Here is an 18,517-nt window from a genome sequence, read left to right as displayed (position 1 = left end):
ATAAAACCCCAACGTGAATACAGTGAGTGCCTTTTTAATCAGATGCCATGGAACCTGCATATAATAATAACATCTAGAAATTTGTTCTGTAATCATATGATTGTACAAAATACTGTCTGCGTAATCACTATGTATATTTTATTGCCTATTTCTAAAAGCTACCAATATTAAATGACAAACTGCCAATGTTACATGAAAATAAGTATAAATTAATGCATTAATGAAAATTGAACCCATAATCAAAACATCTAGTAAAATAAAGCAGATACCATTTTGAGTGATTGTTTACTGTTTTATTAACTTAACAAACTTTCAAGACTCTAAAATCTTACTAAAGTGTAGCTAGTATAATAATCTCACATGTACAATATGCTACTAGCACTTAATATATAAGAGCTACTATTGGTAAGTGCTTTATTTTTTTTAAATAAGTTACGCTCAAAGTACCTTTCACTTTAGAGATGATGAAAATGATGCTCAGAAAGGTTAAGTAATTCACCTGAAGTCAGACAATTATTAAGTGGTAGACAATTTGGCTCTAAAGTCCATGTTTTTATCTATCCTTATAAGCATCATAGTAAAATATTACTTTTAAATTTTGAAAAAAAATGTGATATTCACGGACATAATGCCTAGATCAAATATGTAGGAGATTATATGAGCATACATAAATATCTTAAGATTTATGAAAAACTTTTGTACTTGTAACAAATGACTGTTCTGTACCTATCTTATCTGCTACTTTCTACATTCAAAGGAACAAATCAAAAGAGTGGTTACCTAAAGTTTGGATACTCTTAATGTGAATTAAACAGTCACATGTGCACATAATCACATGTATACTACTTACTAATAGGAACAATATGAGAATTTCAATAAACTAATATTAAAATGAAGCATAAAAATATTTTCTGATGATTACTAACCTATAATAAAATCCATATTAAACTATTTTATTTATTGAAATTTGAATAAGTTTAAACAAGTAATAATATGTCATTCATTTTGCTTTTAATGTGAACTAAGTTACTCTTTGAATTTTAACTATCCTCATTTTATAAAACCAAAGGCCCCAAATCACTATGTGAAACTTGAAATTAATACTGCATGTCAATTACACCTCCAAATAAATAAATAACATAACATAAAAAGCTGAAGTCTATTCTAGAGTTTCATGTAAGAATTGGTAAATGTAAATAATCTCATTCAGCAACTTTCCAACTTAAAATATAAGAATTCACTTCTAATTGCTTGAGTTGTTCACTCAGGTAAGTTTCTTATTTCTTTTCCAGTGAATAGTGTTTGGTTAAATATAGGAAAAGCTGTACCACCAATGGAATGTGATTATCTATAATGAAAGTAAGTTATTCCATATTCCCATTTTGAAAAGTAAATGAATATATCAACACACCCTATAACATTTATATAAACCTTAAAATACCAGCTAGCTGAAAGCGAACAGAACATATAATCAGGATAATTTCATACCATGCATAATCATTCTTCACAGCATTTTTATTATGCAGTATGGAATGGATTATAGTAAATGTATTTCACACATGCTATTTCTTATTCAAAAGGAAATACAGAATAGGATATAAAACAGTTCTAGCCAAATCTTCATTCAAATCCAACCTTCATGGACGCCACTGTAATTGAAAGACATTTCCAAACAGATAGCTATGGACTTCATTTTCCTTTAAAATCATATGTCTTTCACATCTGTTCCAACTAAAACATTCATGTTCTTAAACTTTACCAAACTGTCTTATGCTTAGTTTTTAAAATATTGTAGTTTTATTTTGTTTTACTTTAATTTACAACTAGTTATGCTCAAAAAATTGTTTAAATTTTCAAATTATGCTAACATGTTAAAAAAAACAGTAGAGTATGCATACCTAATCAACATTTTAATTCAGTGATTTCCTAAGTTTCTCAAACTTCACTTACTTTTAACTAACCTTCATGCAACTCCTTAAAATGGGATAAAGAAAATATTTTGTCAGTTTAAGATTAACACGTATTCATATTTTTAATATGAATTTTTAATTTCACTATGAATATATCTTCCAAAACAGAGTCAATGGTTCCAAGATCAGACATCAAAATGAATACTATTAATTTCAATACTGCACTTTTCTTTGACTTACTCAATAATTGTAAATTAAAAGTAAACATGAACTATTAAAATATGACATAAAAATCTCTGACTTAAATGATGATACTCCTTTTTGTAGAAGCCTCTACAAAATTATAAGATTTCACATAATTATGAAATGAGTTAAAACAAGTTTCAGATCCAGGGTATATTAAAAATAATTATAAGCAAAATGATAAAGAGAGGGGGAAAAAAGAAGCATGGAAATTAGCAAAAGCCTTATGTATTTCTTGATGAAATATATTTAAAATGTAAAAATCTAAAATAACAAAAATTTAAGATTACTAATTAACAATAAATTCAGAAGCATTTATAAAGTTCATAGAAACTTAATCAGGTTGGTTTCTATCAATGATCTCTTGCATAAAGTAGTCAAATGGCTAGTTTAGGAAGACTGCCTAAATAATTTTATCCACAGGCCTTTCTTAACAGGTAACTTCAAAAAATCATGTATACTATCACCATTCTTCCCATCAAAATCCCAATTTTAAAATGCTTTTGCTATTCAGAGTATTCACCTAGAACAATTAATGGTTCTCAACAAAATAATGCAATATTTGCAAATATAAAATTCCATTTAATGTACTGAAGAATGAATTATTTTTTAAAATATTTTATTTATTTATTCATGAGAGACACAGAGAGAGGCAAAGACAGAGGGAGAAGCAGGCTCCATGCAGGGAGCCCGATGCAGGACTTGATCCCAGGACTCCAGGATCACGACCTGAGCCGAAGGCAGATGCGCAACCACTGAGCCACGCAGGTGCCCTTGAAGAATGAATTAATACAACAAGGGGATACTTGTACTTTTTACACTGACTTTCAAGTGCAAACATGCAAAACGTAGAAGGATAATACAGCATAAGTTGGGTCCATTCTATAAAATGCATGTACCTGCATATAAAAATAGCTAGAGAACAATTACAAGGCAACATGGAATACAAGACAGTTTAGATACAGTTTATACACAAATACCAATAAACTATAAAGATAACGTTAATTTCAGTGAGATTACTGATGGCAGACTCCAAAAAGGAAGTTCTATCCCCTGGTTTTGGAGGAAGGTTCCATTTTCATATAAAACACAGAAATAGGTAGTTATATTAAGTCATGGAAGAGATGGTGATGAACAAAGGAATGAAGGGGGCAGAACAGAAAATAACATAAAAACAACTAAAATAAAGGAGATATGGGTGACGGACACTGAGGGAGGCACTTGACAGGATGAGCACTGGGTGTTTTACTATATGTTGCCAAATCGAATTCCAATAAAAACATATACAAAAATAAATAAATGAGTCTCTTGTAGACAGCAAAAAAATATATAAAATAAAATAAATAATAAAATAAAATAAAATAAAATAAAATAAAATAAATGAGATATATACCATGAAGTTAATAAATGGCATTTATATTTATCCAACTATGAGATCAAAATCTGAGGTGTCAACTCTGACATGTGTTCTCTCCTTTAAACTCTGTAGTTAAACAATCACCAATTCCCCTTAATTCTGCCTCCTAACCACATCTGAAATCAGTTTTCATTTCCAGTTCCCTAGTAACACTCCCAGGATTCAGACTAACCATCTCTCTCCTGAACCCCCTTTGTGATCTCCTAGGTAGTCTCCCTGAATCCCCTCACTCCCATCTCCATCTCACCCTAATGTGACACCAATTCTCTGCCAGGTTGGTCTGTTTGAAATGTACATCAGGTCCGGTTAACCCTCACTAAAAAAACTTCTCAGTGGATCCCCAATGTTCTCAAAATAAAGCCTAGAGTCTTTAACATGACATTATTGATTTGGTCCTTACCTTTATTTCCAGTTTCACCTTATACTCCTCCAACCTCATATGGAGGCTTCATCCTGCCCACGAAGAACCTCTCTCTCAGTTCATCAGGTACAACCTACTCTCTGCATCTCTTTCTTCATCTTCAGGCCAGCTCAACTACAACTTTCCCAAGGAAGTTCCCCTTTGACCATCTCCTCTCTCCTCAACCCTCTCAAACTAGGCTACATCTTAGAAACTCAACAAGTACTTCTCTATGGCAGAAGCTTTAGATATACTTACAATTATTTGACAATTTTTATTATCTTTTAAATGACAGCTTTCTATTATAAACTGTAAGTTCCACAGAGGAAGGATTATATCTTTTTGTATTCCACTATTCCCCAGTACTTGGACAAGAGTTAGAAATAATAAATATTTGCTACCTGCTAAGTCAAGAAGACACAGGAAGATGGTGCCACTCAGAAGACTCACAGGATATAAAAGGCTCTCAGGTCACCAAATATTCAATCTCGGAGAGCACTTGTAGATGATCTACTTTAGCAGTTTCCAACTATATTCATCGGAGCCTTGGGAGAATGGACTAGAAAAGCAAGATATTGGATCCATTTACTACACACCTCTGCCCTTGCTCCAACCAAATCAGCTTCACATTTTGTGCTTTTACACACTGGGGCTTCACATAATATTTCATCCAAAAAAGAAAAAGAAGTTGAAAACCTCTATGTTGAGTAATTTCCAAATCCTCATCCATTCACATAAGCTCCCTTCCTCCTGTTATCATTTTTAACATACTGATAGAAACCACTCTAGTAACTCTGCCACACCCTAAAATCATCTTAATTTTCCGATTCCTTGATTCCTCCACATCTAATCAGTTACCAGATCCTAATATTCTTGCTTTCTCACTTCTATTCCTTTTTCCCCATCTCCTCTGCTGCTAGACAAAAACAGATTCAAATCCTTTTTGTTCCTTGAATTACTACAACAGCTTCTTACATGGCTTACTTAACTCCAATCTCCCCTTCCTTAATAACACCCGTGTTGGACTTATCTTTCTCATACAGTGCCTTCCTTGTATCCATAATAAAAATGTTTGGCAGATTCCAGTTTAACATCCTAACAAAACCAACTGCCCCTCTCTGGCTTTTAAAGTCCTCCTTTTATAACCTGCCCAAACCACCTATTTCAATCTATTAGGCTTCCTTCTTCTTTGATCAGTTTTCTCCAAACTACATCATAATCATTCAAGGAGGATGCTCTACACTTCTCCTCTGTGTAATCCAGACCACAAATCTAAAGCTGAACAGCCTGAGTTACCAAGGCATATCAGATATGGTAAAATAGAACTTCATGTTCCCAGCTTGACAAGTTTAAACCGTAAGAACTACCTTTATATCTGCTGCACTCTCTGTTCTTCTTCAGTGCATTAAGTTTTGGCATAAACTCCCTCAATTATATAATATTAAATTACTGAGCTTATGAAAGACCTTAGAGAATATAGCCCACAACCTTCATTTTATAGATGAGGAAGTGAAACTCCTTGTTCAAGGTCACACAGTCAAGTTAATGGGAGGCCAGACATACACTGCAAGTCTAGCTCAGCTCCTCTATTTCTGATACTCCAGCTCTATTCTCTCTTATATTATAACAATCATGAAACGGGACTAGACTTGGACTGCTAGGGTTTGAGTCAAGGTCACAGTGTATACTTGAAAAACAATGTGATTCTTCATAATATTAATTTTTAGCTACTTATCTTTCCAGCTGTGCAAAATGCTAAGACTCATTCATTTAACAAGTATTTATTGAGCGCCTACTCTGTGCTTGGAATACATCAGTGAACAAAACTGACTAAAATAACCATCTTTGGGAAGAATACATATTAGTAGAGGAAACTGTTAATATATGAATAAATAAGTTAAATATTTACAGTTTCAGGCAGCCATAAGGTCTTTAGAGAAAAATAAAGTACAGCAAGGTATACTGTTGTTTAGAGATATTGGAAATGAAAAGCAACCAACATCCATGACAAGAAGAGAAGAAAAATGAGAAGAGTGAGGTTTGGAAAGGCAAATGAATAGTCTTTTTAAGAAGGAAGGTGAGCAACTGTGTCAAATGCTACAGATAGATCAAGGAAGATGAGCACTGAAAAATGACCATGAGATTTAGTAATGCAGACGTCACTGGTGACCTGAGAAGTTTTGGATGAGAGATGGAAGCACAAATCTGAATGAAGCAAATTCAAGAGATAATGGAAAGATAACAAGAGAGCACAAGCAACTTTTTTTGAAGAGTTATGCTAAAAGGGGAGCAGAGAAATGAATGGTAAATGGAGAGTGTGTGATCAAGACGTTGTGGTTGTTGCTGCTGTCTGTTGCTTATGATGGGAAATCTGTGCAACTCTCTGTGCTGTTGATCCAATAGAGAAAGAAATTCTGGGGTAGGGAAGCCTGGGTGGCTCAGTCAGTTAAGTGTCTGCCTTCCGCTCAGGTCATGATCCCAGGATTCTGGGATTGAGCCCTGTTCAGCAGAGAGTCTGCTTCTCCCTCTCCCTCTGCCCTTCACTCATGCTTGCTCTCTCCCTCTCTCTCAAATAAATAAAATCTAAAAAAAAAAAAAGAAAGAAAGAAAGAAAAAAGAAAGAAAAGAAAAGAAAAGAAAAGAAAAGAAAAGAAAAGAAAAGAAAAGAAAAGAAAAGAAAAGAAATTCTTGCGTAATGTCCTTGAGAAAGTAGAATCAAAATGTATGTGTGGATGGTTTGCCCTTAGATGGTAGTATAGATATTTCAACTATAGGAACAATCAAGAAGTGGGCACAGATGGATGCATGTATGTATCTGGTGATGGAAACTTATGTAAGTTTTCTACTGAATAATTATATCCTCTAAATGAAATAGGGAGCAAAGTCAGCAAATGAGAGTGAAGATAAGGGAGAAGGTGCTAAAGGTTTACGGAGAAAGGAGAACGTATGAAATGGCTGTCCAACAAAATAAGTGAATAGACCAGAAGAATAAAAGTTGGAAAAGGAGTAAAATTTGAAGGTACTGACCATGGTTTAAATTAGAAAAATAAGTACTGTGTGTTTCCTGACACACTGACTTGTGTCTATTCAAGTATAGAGTTGGCAGAAAGTTAATCCAAGGAAGGAGTGAGAGAGAAGCCAAAGAACTGAAAGGAGAAGTAAAAAGAGAAAAAGAAGTTAAAGAGTTTAGCGTATTTGCATTGTGACGATTATACTGACAGACTATAGATTACAAGTGGGTAAAAGAGGGAGATGAGAATCCAAGAATGGCAAGAGAATTTTTAAAAATGGCCAGGTCAATGGATTTGTTGGTATTGGGATAATAGAAGGGTGTGATGTGAAGAGAAATAGTGGTGATCAAAAAGAGCGGGAGTCTTCAAACTGAGCTCATAAAATGGTTGCAGGTATTGATGATACTAAGATAAAACTGTAATCAGTAGCTAAGATGAGGGACAAGATGTTTAGATACAAGAAATACCCACTTGTGATCTCAAATTTCTGACCAAGTCTTCACACCTCTAATAATGCCCTCTAAATCTATGTAACTGGGAACTCTGCCTGGACCATATGTTTTTAAAAGTCCCATTCTGGCCCTCTTCTGGTCATGCCCATTTCTGCTGGGGAAGAAGTCCATGGGAGCCAAGCAGACTTGCTTGACCCAAGCCTGCATCCTCTTTTATTTAAAAAGACTATGTTTCAGGTTCCAGGACCCTCAAAATTCCTGATCCAACATGAAAACCCAAGTTCAGAACCAATACAAACTTCTTCCTTACATCCTTCCTAAGTACTGATTATACTGTCAGTTTATTTACCCTTAAATCTAAGGGATACCCAAGAGGAGATACAGGGATGAGAGGAGTTTGAACATGTTAGGTGGAGTATCTACATCTGTGCAAGCAAGATTCCTCATCATTGGGAGTGAGAACAGAAAGAAGTGGGCAGAGGGAAGGGCAGACTCCCTGCTAAGCAGGAAGCCTGGCACAGGGCTCCAAGTGGTAGGACCCTCGGGGATCATCATCCAATGTGGACGCTTAACCAGCTGAGCCACCCAGGTGCCCCATAACCTCACAAGACTTTAAAAGACAAAGGGAATAATTATTATTTTATGATTGGGAAAAGTAAAGGAAAGGGGTGATTTGACAAGGTCACATATATCAATCAGTTAAGTGGATAACATAACAACCTCAGTCTCCAATTAAAATGCAATTATATTTGAAATAAAAATATAACCCAGACTTTCAAATCTTGGGAAATTTAAAAACACAATGCCAAATAAATGTTTCAAAGGAGAAATCATAATAGTTATCAAAAAAATACTTAGAACTAGAGGACACTGAAAACTGATATACCAAATGTGATACTATTATTTTATACATATATATATATATATATATATATATATATATATATATATATATATATATTTGATCTTCATCCCAGTTCCTAGCAAGAAACTCCTAAAACTCATGGAATTTCTTAAGTGATTAGAGCAATAAAGATGTCATTTGTTATGTTAATGACATTTGGAAAGCCCCTAGGTAACGTAAGCTAAGGATAGGAGCTTTTGCCAGCAGATCTAACCATAGGATTAGAGGGTTGGAACTTTCACTCCTACTCACTTAACTCTCCCACCTCCTCTGGATAAGGAAGAAAACAAAGAGATTGAGTTCAATCACCAACAGCTAATCAATAATACCTATGTAATGAAGATTCCGTAAAAACTCAAAGGACCAGGTTTAGGGAGCTTCTAGTCTGGTAAAGAAAGAAAGATTCAAGGGCAAGTGATACACTTAAAGAACAGAGAACCTTACACCCATCCCACACACCTGGCTGTTCCTGAGTTACAAACTTCTGTAATAAACTAGTAATCTAGTAAATAAAATACTTCTCTGAATTCTGTGAGCTACTCTACCAAATTAATTGAACCTAAGGTGGGGGACTGTGGGAACCATCAATAGCCAGTTAGTCAGAACCATGGAACCACGGCTAATGACCTAGACTTGCCATTGGCATGTGAAGTGTGTATGCTGGGTGCAAGTCTTGTAAGCCTGAGCCTTTAATATATATTATCTCGTTTGGTGGTGTGGAAGAAAAAAACAATCAGACATCAGAATTGCTGTCAGACTAATACCAAGACATGTGAATACGGCTAAAGTTATAGTGCCACAACAAAACAAAACAAAACAAAACAAAACAGGCAAGCATACTTTAGAAGACAAATATCAATGTGTTTGGTATTTAATGTTACACATATAGAATGAGTCCAAAGAAAGGCAAAGAAAAGAAACCATAAAGCCAGAAAAAAATGAAATAGAAAACACTGAAAAAAAACAGTATCAACAAAACTAAAAGCTACTTCTTTTAAAAGAGTTTACCCAAGATTGGTCAGGAAAGAAAGATTCAATGTGGGAATGAAAAGGACAACATAAACCTGTAGAGAGAAAATACCATAAATATCTTCACTGAGATAAATTTGAGAAGATGAACTGGATAGTTTCCTAAAAAATTATAACTTAATAAAATGAATTGAAATAATAAACCTAAATACATCCATGGCTATTTAAAAAATTCATTCTGTAGTTTAAAAAAAAACCCTGTCACTCCTCTATACACACGCACACTCACAATTTTATAGCTAAGTTATACAATACCATCTACAATCAGATAATCTTGACCTAATATCAATGGTTCTAGAGAGGAAATTAAGGGGTAAACTACTATTATCTGGTAAGAATTGTAAATGGCTGTTTATAACAGAGATCCAACACGAGAAACTTAAATACATAAGGGTTTTGGTTGGTTTGCTTTCACATGAGGTATGTAATTGTTGGTACTGGCTTTAATGGCTATATATTAGTTTTATATTACTACTGATATATTACTACTGAAACAACTATCACAAATGGGGAGGCTGAAAACAACACAGTTGTATTATCTTATAGCTCCAGAGGACAGAAGTTTGAAACTGGTTTCAGTGGGCTGAAATCAAGGTGTCAAGACAGCTGCAGTGCTTCTAAAAAGCTCCACTTGTCCTTTACAGATTCTAAAGCTGCTTATAGTACAGTGCTGTGAAAAACAGGGTATGGCAGTTCATCCAAAAAATTTAAAACAGTTATGATATGAGAGGTGCTTGGGTGGCTCAATCAGTTCAGCATCTGCCTTCAGCTCAGGTCATGATCCCAAAGGTCCTAGGATGGAGCCTGAATTCCAGCAGGGAGCCTGCTGCTCTCCCTCCCTCTGCTACTCTCTTTGCTTATGTTCTCACGAGTGTAGCAATTCCACTTGTGTACGTGTATCTGTAATAACCGAAAGTGGAGGCTCAGATATTTGTGCATCAATGTTCATAGCTGCATTATTCATAATAGCTAAAATGTAAAGGCAACCTAAGTATCTATCTAAAGATAAGCAAAAGTGGAATATGCATACACTAGAATATTATTCAGCCTTCCTTTTTGGAAGGAAATGTGACATATGCTATGAAGCCATCATGCTAAGTGAAATAAGCCAGTCACAAAAAGACAAATAGTGTCATGACTCACTTATGTGAAGTCATACAAAGAAGTCAAAATCATAGATACAGAAAAAAGAATGGTAGTTGCCCTGTGCTGGGAGGAGAGGAGAATTAGGAATTACCATGTAATAGGTATAGAATTTTAGTTTTTTTTTTTTTTTTTTTTTTAGAATTTTAGTTTTACAATGCTTAAAGAGTTAGGAAGACAAGTGATGAAGATGTACAACATTATGCATACCTAGAACCACTTAACTGTATACTTAAAAATGATTAAGATGGTAAATTTTATGCTGTGTGGATTTTATCACAGCAAAAAAAAGGGAAGGAAAGAATTAAAATATATACATATACCAGTTCAGCCATACAAGCACCACTCTCCCCAGTACTGCAAAATAAGAGAAAGAGAAAACAATTCTGCTTGCCACACAACTCAGTAGATGTGCTGGAGAGATGAATCTACTGTTGCTGCAGTATGACTCACTTCCCTCATGATTCATTTAGCTTGAGCAATTTCATCACACTGAATGGTTTGAGACTTTGAATTATTTATCAAACAACAGGGCCCCTAAAATCAAGCACTCAGGTACTCATCTAAATCTAAAGTAAACTGCTCTATAAAGAATACAACATATATATAACAAAATGGATTAATACCTGTAACATATAAAAAGCCACTTAAATTTACTACGAAAAATCAATGCCTGAAAGGAATGAAATGTTTGTAATTCACAGAACAATAAATATAAATGGCCAAAAACTTTGAAAAAAGGTTCAAGTTCACTAAGATAAATATAAAATAGAATAAACTATCATTCTACACTGGTGTTGAAAAAACAGGCAAATATAAGTGTTGGTAAAGCTGTTGTAAAACAAATATTCATAGCCATTGTTTTAAAAAGAATATAAACTAGTACATTCATAAAACAATTTGGTAATATTAGTCACAACTTCAAATGACCAGTCTGTTGGTTTCACTTTTAGGCATACACCCTATAATAAATTGAACAAATTAGTAGGAACAAAGATGTACATGAACAGTTGGCTAATATTTAAAAGCTGAAAACAATTCAAATGTCTATTAATAGAGACTATCTATAGTAAATAATAAGTATGCTGATATAAGAACAACAAAGGATGGGGTGTCTGGATGGCTCAGCCAGTTGAGTATATGACACTTAATTTCGGTTCAAGCCATGATCTCAGGATCATGAGAGTGAGCCCTATGTCGGGCTCCACACTGGGCATGGAGCCTGCTTGCAATTCTCTCTCTCCTTCTCTTTTTGTCTCTCTCCCCCTTTACACCGGCATACTCTCTTAAAAAAAAAAAGAAGTAATAATAACAAAAGAGACTTAAAGGCACTGACAGAAATATATCCACAACAGATAACAAGGTTTATTTTTTTTTAATATTTTATTTATTTATTCATGAGAGACACAGAGAGAAAAAGAAAGGTAGAGACACAGGCAGAGGGAGAAGCAGGCTCCATGCAGGGAGCCCGACTTGGGACTCAATCCCGGGTCTCCAGGATCACACTCTGGGCCTAAGGCAGGCGCTGAACCGCTGAGCCACCCAGGGATCCCGATAAGAAGGTTTAAAAAGGTTTTATGGGGGACACCTGGGTGGCTCAGCGGTTGAGCACCTGCCTTCAGGCCAGGGTGTGATCCTGAAGTCCTGAGATCGAGTCCCACATCAGGCTCCCTGCATGGAGCCTGCTTCTCCCTCTGCCTGTGTCTCTGCCTCTCTCTCTCTCTCTCTCTCTCTCATGAATAAATAAATAAAATCTTAAAAAAAAAAACTTTTAAAAAGGTTTTATGGTTTTATTTTCAAAATAAAAATAGTCTTATTCATCTTTCTAATTACAAATAATTCTGAACTCATATCGAATATGTGTATAATACTAAAATGCTTTTTAAAGAGAAAAAAATATTCTGAAGGCCTTTAGCAAATAATCCTCCCAGGTCACTTGGATTTTTAAAAATCATACAAAAACTACTCCATATTTAGAATTAAGACAACAGTCTTTAGTACAAAATCCCTACCACTATAACTAAAGATCTTTTACATGGTCAAATGGTAATCAATATATTATGGAGAACACTGAAAGTTGGTTCTAAAGAGGATTTATTATTTTTATTTTTTCAAAAAAAATAATTTTATTATCATTCTCTAAATTATTTTTTAAGTTTTTATTTAAATTCCAATTAGTTAACATACAGTGTGATATTAGTTTCTGGTGTATAATATAGTGATTCAATACTTCTATACCACACCCACAACTCATAGCAAGTGCACTCCTTATCGCCCATCACCTATTTGACCCATCCCCCACCCACATTCCCTCTGGTAACCATCAGTTTGTTCTGTATAAAGTCTGTTTAAAGAGGATTTATTTCAAACTCCTCAAAGTCATTTAAATTTACATAATTAACTACTCAAAGTTAAAATTCAAGACAATTAAGTACACAACTATGCCAATACAATAGCATTCAAAGCCTTTTGAGATTGTAAAACAAGAAAAAAGAAAAAAATTCAACAGACTGAAAGTAATTAACTCCAGGAAGAGATTATAAACAATAAAGCAATGTATAAATGAACAAGCATAGCTCACAGCTACAGTATCAAACGATTCAGTGACCACCCAAGTACATAACAGCTCAGAAGGAAGAAATGGGTTTTCTACAACACCTTATGAAACAAATTCAAATATCTGACCACACACATTTTCAATCCATGTAGTTACAGAGGAGCGGAATAACAGGAAAAATAATAAAAAAAATGAAGAGAAAGTATAAATTATGCCATATGGAAAAGTGATTTGATTGACAGCATTCAAAGAAATGACAATAGTAAAAGCTATTGGAAGGAAATCAGGATTACCTGAAAGAAATACAGAAAGTTCTAATCTGAGGATTAATTACAACACTGTGGCTTTTCCCTTAAGATTAAAAAAAAAAGTATAGCAAACAGCTCTTACTTATTGTTATTATTTCAATGCATAGACAATCCAATCAGATGTTCTTAAAACAGATTTTATAGTCCAAAAATATTTTTGTTCATTCTCACAAAGCACAAAATATCTCATTTGTATAACAAAATATTTTAATGTTCCTCATACCACTAAAATATACAATGTTTTTAGTATATAGACATTTACATTTACTTTAGAAACTTAATTTTAAGAATAAATGAATTTGTCCTTGAAAACTGGCTAAATAAACTTCATCAAAAATAAACATAATGAAGGGGTGCCTGGGTGGATCAATCAGTTAATAGCCCAACTCATGATTTTGGTTCAGGTCATGATCTCAGAATCATGGGATCAAGTCCCACATTTGGCTCCACACTGGGTATAGAGCCTGCTTAAGATTCCCTCTTCCTCTGCCTCTCCGTCCCAGCTCCTCCACTCCCATGCTCTTTCTCTCTAAAAATAAACAAAATAATTTAAAAATAAAAGTAATTCTTTAAAAAAAAAAGCAGAAAAGGCAGAAATATGGGTACAAACAACAGAGTAGCACTCTCCCGAGTTTTATAAATCATATTTGATAATTAGAACAAAATTTGTAACATTATCTGGTACTAAAGTTAATGATACTTTAAAAAGAAAGGTAAAGGAAATGAGTGGCAGAAAGGGAGACAGAACATGAAAGACTCCTAACTCTGGGAAACAAACTAGGGGTGGTGGAAGGGGAGGTGGGCGGAGGGTGGGGGTAGGACTGGGTGATAGGCACTGAGGTGGGCACTTGGCGGGATGAGCACTGGGTGTTACTCTATATGTTGGCAAATTGAACACCAATAAAAAATAAATTTATAAAAAAAAAAAAAGGTAAAGGAACCTATATAGAAATAAGCCTTCTACATGTCACTTTAAGTGAAAAAAGACTGATAGTCTTTTCACTTTAAGTGAAAAGTAGATTAAGATAGCCTACAAATGAGAATTATACAAATTATATTACACTCAAAAATCCTATAAAAAAATTAGATATAATCCTTAAAAAAACTTCCAGTACCCATAGGAAGGCAGGAGGGGGGGAAAGAAACAATGAGGGAGATGAAGATAATAGAAAATAAATAAATAAATAAAGCAGGAGACAAGCTATGGAACATTAATAATTAATGTCATTAGAATTTAAAACAGCCTGGTTTGGCAGAGTGGATAAAAACATATTAAAGTAATTCTTTGAAAATAAACCTTGAAAAAGGCATAACCATATAAACATTTGATTAAAAAGCAGGGGTGGCTATACTAATATCAAATAAAGTAGATTTTGGAGCAAAGAAAATTACTAGAAAAAAAAAACATTACATAATGATAAAAAAATCAATCTGCTAGGAAGACATAACAACGCTACAAATGTTCACACACCAAAAAATAAGAGTCTCAAAATATATAAGGCAAAAACAGAGCTGGAAAGAAAGACAAATCCACAATTATAACTGGGGACTCAAGAACTCGTTCTGAGCAACTGATAAAAGTATTTGTCAGAAAACTGCCAAGGGTATAGAAACCTGAATACAACCAACAGAATCCAACTAAAATATATAGAATATTGCCCCCAACAACAATGCCCATGGAACATTCAAGACAGACTATATAAATCCTAGTCCATAAAACAAATATCAACATATTTAAAAGAATTGAATTCATACAGATCATGTCACCTAACCAAAATGGAATCAAATTAGCATTCAAAAATGCAAAGACAATAAGAAAATGTCCAAACACTTGCAAATGAAACAGGACACTTCCAAAAAATTGACAGGTCAAAGAGGAATTCACAAAGAAAAATTTCAAAAACATAAAACTGAAAGAAAATAAAATTACAATGCATCAAAATAAGTTTGATGCAGCTAAAGTAGTTCAGAGAAAGTATACACATTTATATTATTAGAAAATAGTCTCAAATAAATTAAGTCCTTACCTCAAAAAAAAAAACCTAAAAAAAAAGAGGAAATAAACCCAAAGAGACAAAAAGGAAAGAAATAATAAATACATAAAATTAAAGTAGAAAAAAATCAATAAAACTGCTAGTTCTTAGAGAAAAAAATCCACAAAATTGATAAACCTCTAAGAAGACTGACAAAATAGGTAAAAGACTAATCACAAACATGTGGAATGAAAGGGAGGTCATTTCTACAAACCTTAAAGTCAGTAAAAGGATAATAAATGAATACTAAGTTATGTTTACAAATTTGACAAATTATCAGAAAAAAAACTAATTCCTTAAAAACCAAGCACTAACAAAACATTACCAAGATGAAATAGATATGTCCTATAACAAAGTAAATAAATTCAAAGGCTGCCTCACTCTCCAAAGAAATCTTCAAGCCTAATTGTTTTCAATAAAAACTTTGAGCAAATATGAAAAAAATGTAACATCAATTTTCATACTGTGTTCAAGAGAAAAGAGTGAATAAGTCTTAAAAGATTAATTTTACCCCAATACTAAAACCAGACATAAATAATACCAATATATTTTCTCCCTTGAATATAGATGTAAAAAAACAAATAAAACAAAAAACCTCAACATAATATTAATGATCAAATCTAGCCATGTATGTAAACAATTCTACCCCACGATCAGTGGGATTTACCCCAGGTTTGAAGTTAATTCAACATTTAAAAAAATAAATGAACTCCATCATATCAACAGGCTAAAGTATCAATTGAGGTAGAATAAATTTGACAAAATCTAACATCATTTCATGATTAAAAATTAGTAACAAAGGAAAACTTCCTCAGCATGATAAAGAATATCCAGAAAAAAAGTTAGAGCTAACATTGTACACGAAAATAGAAGACTAAATTCTTTTTCCCTAAGACTAGGAACAAGGCCAAAATGTCCACTCTCATCATTCTATTGCAATAAGGCAAGAAAAAGAAACAAAAGGCATATAAATTGGAAAGGAAAAAACAAGTGTCTCTACTTGCCAACAATATTTTTTCTACTAGAAAATCCCAAGGAATCTACAAAAGAGCCTCCTAGGACTGAGTTCATTAAAATTGGAGTCTAAAAGGTCAACACATGAAAATCAAAACTCAAGGTATTTCTAAATGGTAAAAATGAACATGTGGGAATAGAAACAAATTATAATCACACCAAAGAAATGGAAATACTTAGATATAAACTTAAAACCCGGGTGGCTCAGCGGTTTAGTGCTGCCTTCAGCCCAGGGCATGATCCTGGGGACCGGCTGCTGGGCATTTATTTCAGATATTAAAGCCAGAGTGCACACAAAATCCTGTATACAAATAGTTACAGAGGCTTTATTGAAAAGAGCTAAGAACTAAAATAATTAAAATAAAATAAAATAAAATAAAATAAAATAAAATAAAATAAAATAAAATAAAATAAAAAACATAACATAACATAACATAACATAACATAAAATAAAATACCAGATATCCTTCAATAGTAAATATTAAACTGTGGTACAGCCCCACCATAGAATACTATTCCACTATAAAGAGCAATGAATTATTAATATACAAGCAACAACTTGAATGACTCTCCAGGAAATTATGCTGCATGAAAAACATCATAGCCAATACCAAAAAGACTACAAACTGCAAAAATTAACTTAACTTAAAAAAATTAATCCACTTAACTTTCTTAAAATGGAAAAATTATAGATAAAAAAGAGATTTGTGGTTGCCAGGAGATAAGGATGGGGGTGGCAAACATGGGAGGAGGCTATGAAAAGGCAATAGAAGGCATCAATGATAGTGGAACCATTCTGTATCTTGACTATAGTAATAGATGCATGAACTACATGTTAATATAAATGCACACAAAAGTGTACTATACGTGATAAAAACACTAACACATATGCATACACGTGAGGACAAGTAAAATTGTAGAACTCTAAACAAGACCAATGGATTTTATCAATGTGAATATCCTGATCATGATTGTGTACTACATTTTTTTGTGTACTACAGTTTTTAAGATGTAACCACTAGGGAAACTGAGTAAAGTATAAACAGCATCTCTCTGTACTATTTTTACAACTACATATGAATCTGCAATTATATCAAAATTAAAAGTTTAGTTTTAAAGAAACAACAAACCAGAAGTGATACAACATAGTTTTAGAAAAACCTAATAAAGTATGATTCACTGAGTTCATATATAACAATTCCAATCAAAGTATCAGAATCATAGAATTGAATATCAATTATTTATAGTACTTTCTTCCTTAATTAGATAAACCATGCCCTATAAAGCTAAAACTTACACCAAATAAATTATTTATAATAATCAAACTTTTTCTTAATTTCTCTCTTCAATTTATCTTTCCCTCTTAAAACATAGATAAAGCTAAGTTGTAAGCTATCTCAAATTCCAGCAAATTTTGAATAGGTAGTGTCTAAATTAACAAATATTTTAAATCTAACTTTAAGGATGCATTATTTGTAATTATTGCACAAATATGCTAATATAAATAAAGTTAGAATTCTATTTAAGAACTTACTATAAGGCTCAAAATTCCAAGTTTATTTTAAATTTCTTAATCAAAAACATGACTATAAAATTAATTTAATGACATTAAATCGCAAGTTATAATCCTATACATGACACACATATTTATTGAGATTAAATTACATAAATCATGGGACATCTGGGTGGCTCAGCGGTTAAGCATCTGCCTTTACCTCAGGGTGTGATCCTGGAGTCCTGGAATCGAGTCCCACATTGGGCTCCCTACATGGACCCTGCTTCTCCCTCTGCCTGTGTCTCTGCCTCTCTCTGTGTCTCTCATGAATAAATAAATAAAATCTTTAAAATAAATAAATAAATTACAGAAATCATAATAAAATGCCTAAGTATCTGAGTTGAAAAATTTATTATATATACATATTAAATTTAGGTTATATAAATGATAATCTAGCAAAAACAAACTTACTGAATCAAATTCCATGAAGAAACAAAGGTGGTATTTTTTCAGTTAGAATTCATTTACAGGATTCAAAATCAGGGTCACCTGGGTGGCTCAGTGGTTGAGCATCTACGTTCAGCTCAGGTCGTGAACCCAC

General features: G+C 33.3%; 1 protein-coding gene across 9 annotated transcripts in view; it reads right to left on the bottom strand.

Annotated features, from left to right (window-relative positions):
* Positions 1-18,517, bottom strand: part of SUPT3H (SPT3 homolog, SAGA and STAGA complex component) — a 602,245-nt gene that overhangs the window by 459,208 nt on the left and 124,520 nt on the right. The window contains exon 2 of one of the 9 annotated variants that reach the window (XM_072832819.1): positions 4,372-4,529. The exons of the other annotated variants lie outside the window; for them this stretch is intronic. The gene's annotated coding sequence lies outside the window, so the exon portion shown is untranslated. The remainder of the gene's footprint in view (positions 1-4,371; positions 4,530-18,517) is intronic. 9 annotated transcript variants of the gene reach the window in all.

The sequence above is a fragment of the Canis lupus genome, chromosome 7 (assembly GCF_048164855.1).
Source record: "Canis lupus baileyi chromosome 7, mCanLup2.hap1, whole genome shotgun sequence".
Lineage (NCBI taxonomy): Eukaryota > Metazoa > Chordata > Mammalia > Carnivora > Canidae > Canis > Canis lupus.
This window is presented reverse-complemented; position numbering and strand designations above follow the sequence as displayed.